The sequence below is a fragment of the Mustela lutreola genome, chromosome 3, assembly GCF_030435805.1.
Source record: "Mustela lutreola isolate mMusLut2 chromosome 3, mMusLut2.pri, whole genome shotgun sequence".
Lineage (NCBI taxonomy): Eukaryota > Metazoa > Chordata > Mammalia > Carnivora > Mustelidae > Mustela > Mustela lutreola.
In genome coordinates this window covers 197,404,200-197,413,502 of record NC_081292.1, presented here as the reverse complement: position 1 = coordinate 197,413,502, position 9,303 = coordinate 197,404,200, and the positions used below count along the sequence as shown (strand labels likewise).

The 9,303-nt window shown below is 38.6% G+C and overlaps 1 pseudogene; it reads left to right on the top strand.

Annotated features, from left to right (window-relative positions):
* Positions 1-433: 433 nt before the first annotated feature.
* On the top strand, positions 434-1,277 carry LOC131828209 (small ribosomal subunit protein uS2B-like; annotated as a pseudogene).
* Positions 1,278-9,303: the final 8,026 nt, after the last annotated feature.

Sequence of the window (9,303 nt, the reverse complement as noted above, 5' to 3'; positions counted from 1 at the left end):
CAATGAGGGGTACCTGTGTGGCTCAGTCGAGTGAGCTTCCAACTCTTGATTTCGGCTCAGGTGGTGTTCCCCAAGTCATGGGATGAAGCCCCATGTGTAGCTCCCCACTTAGCAGACAGTCTGCTTCTTTCCCTCCTTCCCTTCCCCCAGCTGAACTGTGCACATGGATGCTGTTTCTCTCTCCATCTTTCTCTCTGAAGTGAATAAATTAAAACACACACTATACACAATAAGATATTATTTCATGCCCACTAAAATGTCTGTAACCAAAAAGACAGATGACAATAATTTTTGACAAAGATCTGGAGAAATTGGAACTCGTATACTGCTAAGCGGGAACATGAGCTGCTTTGGACATTTCCATGCTACCCAGGGCGGAGTCCCTACAGTGTTATTTTGCATTCCCATCATAACTTAAACGGAAATTCTCACAATGTCCAGAGACATTGATGTCCTACAAATGAAGGAGGAGAATGTCCTCAAATTTTTTACAGCAGAAACCCACTTAGGGGCAACCAACCTTGACTTCCAAATGCAACAGACATCTACAAAAGGAAAAATGATGGTATCTACATATACACCTGAAGAGAACCTGGGAGGAGCTTCTGCTGGCAGCTCTTGCCATTGTTGCCATTGAAAAGTCAGCTGATGTCAGGATCATATCATCCAAGAACACTAGCCTTTGAGCTATGCTTAAGTTTGCTGCTGCTGCTGCTGCTGCTGGAACCACTCCTATAGCTGGAAGCTTCACTAACCAGATCCAGGCAGCCTTCTGGAAGCCCAGACTTCGAGTGGTTACTGATCCCAGGGCTGATCACCAGCCTCTCTCAGAGGCATCTAATGTCAACCTTCCTACCACCACTCTGTCACACGGACTCTCTCCCCTGAGCTATAAGGACATTGCCATCCCTTGCAACAAGGGAGCTCACTCAGTGCGTCTTGTGCCGTAGATAATGACTGGGAAGTTCTGCGCATGCGTGGCACCATTTCCCATGATCACCCGTGGGAGTCTGTGCCTGAGGAGATTGAAAAGGATAAGCGGGCCTGCTGAAACGACTATGACCAAGGAAGAATTTCAGGGTGAATGGACTGCTCCAGCTCCTGGATTCACTGCTACTCTGCCTGAGGCCGCAGACTGGTCTGAAAGCGAGCAGGGGCCCTCCGTGCCTAGTCAGCAGCTCCCTCCCGGGGACTGGAGACCTCAGCCAGCCACTGAAGACTGGTCCGCAGCTCCCACTGCTCCGGCCACTGGATGGGTAGGAACAACCACTGAGTAGTCTTTTTTTTTTTTTAAGATTTTATTTAGTTATTTGACAGACAGAGATCACAAGCAGGCAGAGAGGCGGGGAAGCAGGCTCCCTGCTGAGCAGAGAGCCCAATGCAGGGCTGGATGCAGGGCTCCATCCCAGGACCCTGAGATCATGACCTGAGCCGAAGGCAGAGGCTTAACCCACTGAGCCACCCTGGTGCCCCACCACTCAGTGGTCTTAAGTGCTCTTTCACAGCAAACAAAGGGGATAAAAGGTTAACAGAAAATAAACAGATTCTAAAAGTTAAAAAAAAAAATCAAAGGCTTTGGAAAATATTCTGGCAATTCCTCACAGTGTTAAAGTAACCATGACCCAGCAATTCTGATAGATATATATCAAGATAACGGATAAAATACATCCGTACGAAAACATGTACACAAATATTCACAGCAGCATTATCCATGATAGCAAAAAAGTGGAAACAATTCAAATGTCAACTAACTTATGGATAAACAAAAGCAGAATATACATACAATGTGGAAGACCCTTGAAAATATTATGCTAAGTTAAGGGAAACAGCCACAAAGTATGGTTCTATTTATATGGTATGTCCAAAATAGGCAAATCTACAGACAGGAAGTAGATTACAGGCGCACCTCAGAAATATTGCAGGTTTTATTCCAGATCACTGCAATAAAGTGACTATCACAATAAAGCTAATCAAATAAATTATTTAGTTTTCCAGTGCATGTAAAAATTGTTTACACTAAAAAAAAATTGTTTACTCTACACTAGTAGTCTATTATGGGTACAGTAGTATTGTATCTTAAAAACAATGTACATATCTTAATTTTAAAATATTTTATTGCAGGGTGCCCAAGTGGCTTAAACGCCCGAGTCGTTTAAGCACCTGCCTTTGGCTCAGGTCATGATCCCAGAGTCCTGGGACTGAGCCCCCCATCCGGCTCCCTGCTCAGTGGGGAGTCTGCTTTTCCCTCTGCCTGCTGCCCTGCCTGCTTGTGTTCTCTCTCACTTTCTCCGACAAATAAATAAAATTTAAAAAAATAAAAATTTAAGGGGATCCTGGGTGGCTCAGTCACTAAGCGTCTGCCTTCAGCTCAGGTCATGATCCCAGGGTCCTGAGATCCAGCCCGGCATCAGGCTTCCTGCTCAGTGGGAAGCCTGCTTCTCCCTCTCCCACTCCCTCTGCTTGTGTTCCTTCTCTTACTCTCTCTCTGTCTGTGTCAAATAAATAAATAAAATCTTTTTAAAAATAAATAAATAGGGGCGCCTGGGTGGCTCAGTGGGTTAAAGCCTCTGCCTTCCGCTCAGGTCATGATCCCAGGGTCCTGGGATCGAGCCCCACATCGGGCTCTCTGCTCGGCGGAGAGCCTGCTTCTCAATCTCTTTCTGCCTGCCTCTCTGCCTACTTGTGATCTCTGTCTGTCAAATAAATAAATAAATAAACCTTTAAATAAATAAGTAAGTAAGTAAGTTTTAAAATAAATAAATAAGAAACATTGATTCACTGAGTTTTGTAGACCTCCTAAATGTTGACACATTTCATTATAAAATATTTAACAATCATATTATTTTCACAGACTCATCACAAAATATCTTCAATAATAGTCATTATTTTTAGACTTATCAGAAAAAAACTTTTATTCATCACTGTCGAATTCACAATGATGAATATAAGTTTCCCGAAATGGTAATTTTTGCATAAAACCTCAGATTTTTGTCATTTACAACAAATACTGGCAATTGTTTTGTTAGACTTATTTGTTCATTTTTTTGAGAAAATATCTGCTACATGTCTAATGATTATTGGCCTGCCATTTGTTCTATCACTTAGAAACAGTGCTCCTTTTATTTAAAGTGGCTAAATCAACTTGTAACTCAATCTTTTATGTACTTTTCCTGGAGATAGCCATCTTATGGAAAATAAATAGCTGCATTTCTTTATATAGAATATTTTTTAAATGTTATTCAAGCACTGACATTTAATAAAATTAGTGTTTTTGTGCCCTACTGCTGCTATAACAAATTTCCACAAACTTCATGGCTTACAAGAACACAGTTTATCATTTTACAGCTCTGGAAATCAGAAGTCAAGGTGTTGCAGTGCTACATTCTTTCTGGAGGCTTGAGGGGAGAATTCTTTTTATTACCTCTTTTAGTTTCTGGAGGCCACCTGCGTTTTTTGGTTTATGACCCCTTCCTTCATCTCCAAGGCCTGATGGATATTTAGCAACTACCTTCTCACCCCTACCCACTTCCCTCTCCCTCTCCTCCTCACCTTCTGCTGTGGCCACATCTGCTTCTCTGACTCTGACCCTTCTGTCTCCCTTCTCTAAAAACCCTTGTGATGACACTGAACTATCTAGGTTATTCAGGATAACCACCTTATCTCAAGATCCTTAATCACAGGAAATAAAGCTTTGCTTGACCTTTAAAAAAAAAAAAAAAGATCCTTAATCACACCTACAAAATCTTATTTACCTATATGTAAGGTAACATATTCACATATTTCAGAGAGTGAGAAGTGGACATGTTGGGACACCTGGGTGGCTCAGGTGGTTAAGCATCTGCCTTCAGCTTAGGTCATGATTCCAGGGTCCTGGGATGGAGTCCCACATCGGGCTTCTTGCTCAGCATGGAGACTGCTTCTCCCTCTGTCTGCTGCTCCGTCTCTTGTGCGCTGTCTCCCTCTCTCTCTCCATAAATATATAAAATCCATAAAAAAATCTTTTAATTACAAAAAGTAATATATCTTATTTTTCCCCTCTTCAAAAAACCCAGTTCATCCCAAATTATATACGAAATCAATGGTCTATTTCATTTCTTTTAAAGGTTTTGTTTATTTATTTGAGAGAAAGAGATAGAGAGCATGAGCAAGGTGGAAGGGCAGAGGGAGAGGGAGAAGCAGACTCCCTGATGAGCCTGTTGGGGTATTCGATCCAAGGACCCTGAGATCATGACCTGAGCTAAAGGTAGACACTTAACCGACTGAGCCACCCAAGCACCCTAGTGAATTATTTCAAAGACAGTAATCTGATTGTACATCTTCAACAGGAGATAATCTAGGAACAAAATGTGTAAACTTTCAATGAAGTTAATATTAATAATAATATTAGTATTGTTATTCTGAAGCTATTATATATCAAGTATAGAACAAAGCATATAAATATTTTAAATCTATAGAATCAGTAGGATGCTACCCCCTTTTTATTTCCTGATACTGCTTGTTTGTACATTCTCTATTTTTTCTTCAACAGTCTTATAAGATGTGTATTAATTTTATTAGTCACCTAAAAAAAAACACTTTTGCTTTCTTAATTCTCTATATTGCAGGTTTATTGCTATTTTTTTCTGCTTGTATGCCATTTTTTCCTGATTTTTTTGCTTTTAATTTGCTTTCTTTAGCTTTTTGAGATTAATACTGAGATCTGATTTTTAACCTTTTTCTCTAATAAATATATGTATTTTTATTTCGTATTATTTTTTTAAGTAGGCTCCATACCCTGAGTAGAGCTCAACACGGGGCCCAAACTCATTACCCCAAGATCAAGACATGAACCAAAATCAAGAATCAGATGCTTAACTGACTTAGCCACCCAGCACCCCTAAATATATATGTTTTTAGAAATAAATATTTGGGGAGGAGGAAAAAAAATAAAGGTAAATATTTTACTCTAAACATAGCTTCAGCCTCATCCCACAAAGTTTGAAATATTATATTAATATTTTCATTATTAGTTAATTCAAGAAGGAGACATCTTGGGATAAAGCAAAACTATCACTTAAAAAACACAGTAGTAGGGGTGCCTGGGGGGCTCAATCATTAAGGGTCTGCCTTTAGCTCAGGTCATGATCCCAGGGTCCTGGGATTGAGCCCTGCATCAGGCTCCCAGCTTGGCAAGGAGCCTGCTTCTCCCTCTCCCTCTGCTTGTGTGCTCGCTCTCACTGTGTCTCTCTCTGTCAAATAAATAAATAAGATCTTTTTTTTAAATAAATAAGATCTTTAAAAAATTAAAATAAATAAATAAATAAAATGAGATGAATCTACCAACAGCATTTTTCACAGAAGTAGAACAAACAATCTTAAAATTTGTTTGGAACCACAAAACGCCCTGAACAGCCAAAGCAATTTTAAAAAACAAAATGGAGGTATCCCAGTTCCAGACATCAAGTTACGTTACAAAGCTGTTGTAACCAAAACAGTATGGTACTGGTGCAAAAACAGAACATAAATCAATGGAACAGAACAGAAAACCCATAAATAAACCCAAAATTATATGGTTAATTGATCTTTGACAAAGGAGGAGAAAGAATATATAATGGGAAGAAAACAGTTCCTTCAAGAAATGGTGTTGGGAAAACTGGACAGCTACGTGCAAAAGAATGAAAGGGGACCACTTACTTACACTGTAACACAAAAGTAAAGATGGATTAAAGACCTAAATGTGAGACCTGAAACCATAAAAATCTTAGAAGAGAGGGCCATTTGGGTGGCTCAGTCAGTTAAGCATCCAACTCTTGATTTTGGTTTAGGTCATGATCTCAGGGTCTCCAGATCTAGCCCCATGTCAGGCTCTGTGCTTAGCAAGAAATCTGCTTGAGATTCTCTCCCTCTTCTGCCCTTTCCTCACTCTCTCTCTCTCTCAAATAAATAAATAAATCTTAAAAAAAAAAAAAAAACCTGAAAGACAACACAGGCAGTAATTTCTCTGACATTGGCCATAGCAACATTTTTCTTGCCTCCATATGTCTCCTGAAGCAAGGGAAATAAAACCAAAAATAAACTTGGGACTGCATCAAAATAAAAAACTTCTTGGAGGGGGTACCTGGGTGGCTGAGTCATTAAGTGTCCAACTCTTGATTTTGGCTCAGGTCATGATCTCAGGGTCATGAGGTCAAGCCCCATGTCAGGCTCTGTGCTTAGCCGGGAGTCTGCTTGAGAGTCTCTCTCCCCCTCTCCCTCTGCACCCCACTCCAAACTAAATAAAATTTTTTTTTACAAAAGCTTCTTGGGGCACCTGGCTGGCTCAATCAACAAAGTACGTGACTCTTAATCTTGGGACGTTACTTTTGAGCCCCACATTGGGTGTAGAAATCACTTTTTTAAAAATCTGCACAGCAAAGGAAACAATCAATACTAAAAGGCAACCTACCGAATGGGAGAAGATATTTGCAAATGACATATCTGATATGAATAAATATGCCCATTTTTAAAATTATCTAGTTTTATTTTTTTTATCTAGTTTTATTTTTTTTATTTTTTTTTAAAAGATTTTATTTATTTGACAGAGAGAAATTACAAGTACACTGAGAGGCAGGCAGAGAGAGAGAGAAGGAAGCAGGCTCCCTGCTGAGCAGAGAGCCCGATGCGGGACTCGATCCCAGGACCCCGAGATCATGACCTGAGCCGAAGGCAGCGGCCCAACCCACTGAGCCACCCAGGCGCCCCTTAAATTATCTAGTTTTAAAAGTGAGCTGTATTTAGTGGAGGCAGGAGGAATTATATGATTTATGTTTCTATGGGGAAAGAAAACTGCTGCTAAAGTACTACTATTACTGTTACTAACAACAGCAAACACCATTCGTAAGACACTTTCTTAAGCTGAATCAATTATTTTATTTAATATTCACAATGACCCTAAGAAATAAGTCTATAATAACACTGTTTGCAGATAAGCAAAATGGAGTATAGTTTAAGTAAGTAACTTGTCTAAGAGCCCATAGACAAAAAGATAAAATTTGAAACTGGGCAATTTGGCTCCAAAGTCCATTATCTTAACCCACTATGCCAAGTCATCTGAAATATAGTATAAGTAATTATATTTCTATAATATACATATATTCATATAATTTATATTTATGTCATAAATAAGTTATTTTATATACTATAAGTAATTATATTTATATACTATGAATAATTTCTGTATGTATCATATACAATACAAATATATAAATATCATATATAAGTATGTTTTATATATAAGTATTTATTTATATATAATATACATATTTTATATATTGTATGAAGTAATATACACATAAAATATGTATATTATATTTATTAAAGCATATACATTCAGAATATGTATATTATCATCTTTTTTCTTTTTTCTTTTTATTTTTTTTCTTTTTAAAATGATTTTATTTATTATTTGACAGAGAGAGACACAGTGAGATAGGGAACACAAGCAGGGGGAGTGGGAGAAGGAGAAGCAGACTCCCCACAGAGCTGGGAGCCTGACACGGGGCTTGATCCCAGGACCCCGGGATCATGACCTGAGCTGAAGTCAGACGTTTAATCACTGAGCCACCCAGGCGCCCCCAGAGTTTACAATCTTGTACATAAAACTTTTGGTTTTTTTTAGCTTTTAATTTGGAAAGAATTATAAATTCACAGGAAGTTGAAAAGACAGTATAGAGAGGTTCCATATACTCTTTATTCCCCTTCCCCAATGGCTACATCTTATGTAACTACAGTAAGATTATCAAACCCAGGAGCTTAATATTGTTACAGTATATTTATATGGCGTGATGACATTTTATCACATATATAAATTCATGTAAAAACCACCCTGATGAAGACACAGACTATTTCATCACCACAAAGATCATCTTTATGCTCTTCCTTTATAGTAGTTGTCACCCCCACCCCATCTCTAACCCTTGTGAACCACTAATTTGTTTTCCATCTCTATATCTTTGTCATTTCAAGAATGTTATATAAATGGAATTATAAAGTATGTGATCACTTTTATCTGGTAGTTTCATGGGAAGTCCCCAGTTCTTGCCCCTTTCTTATTTTTAAAAAATTTTTAATTTAAATTCAATTAACATTTAATGTATTATTTGTTTCGGAGTACAGGTCTATGATTCATCAGTCTTATATAATAACCAGCACTTGTTATAACATATATCCTCCCCGATGTCCATCATCCAGTTACCCCATCACTCCACTCCCCCCCATTAACATGTAATTTATATTTATATTTATAAATATGTATATAAATTTATAAATATAAATATAAATGTAATATATAAATCTATGGGTTTTTTTGTTTTGGAGGGTTTTTTAATAGATTTTATTTATTTATTTATTTGATTGAGAGAGAGAAAGCATACAAACGGTGGAGAGGGGCAGAAGGAGAGGGAGAAGCAGACTCCCTGCTGAGCAGGGAGCCTGCCACGGAGCCTGATCCCAGGATCATGACCTGAGCCGAAGGCAGACACTCAACCGATTGAACCACCCAGGTGTCCCAATGTATGTTATATATATAAAAGCATATACATACAGAGTTTACAAAGTTATACATCAAACTCTTAACAATTGTTATTTCTTTTTTTAAAGATTTTATTTATTTATCTGACAGAGACTACAAGTAGGCAGAGAGAGAGGAGGAAGCCGACTCCCCACGGAGCAGAGAGCCTAATGTGGGGCTTGATCCCAGGACCCCAGGATCATGACCTGAGCCAAAGGCAGAGGCTTTAACCCTCTGAGCCACCCAGGTGCCCCTTTTTTTTTCAAGAGAGGAGGAACAGGGAGAGGAAGAGATAAGAGATGGAGAGGAACAGAGGAGAGAGAGAAAATGTTAAGCAGTTTGCACATCCAGCACTGAGCCCAATGTGAGGCTCGATTGCATAACCCTGAGATCATGACCTGAGCTAAAATCAAGAGTCGGACACTGAACCAACTGACTGAGCCACCCAGGTGCCCCAACAATGCTTATTTCTTGAGGAGGCATTACAGGGACTTCTAAATTCTAAGTTATTTTGGGGAGGTGCTAACATTTAGATTGTTTGTTATCCAATGAATATACTACTTTTGTAGACAAATAACAACTTTGCCATGAGCCAAGCACTGATCTAAGTATGGGAGAAACTGTATATTAGTAATAAGGTAACTAGCTACGGACAAATAACTCAAAGATTTCAATGTCATAACAAAATTAGGCTTTATTTTTTATTCACATCACAGCCCCAATTAGGTGTTTAGAAGGCATTCTTTCTTATTTTGATTCAAGGATTGTGTCTCCTA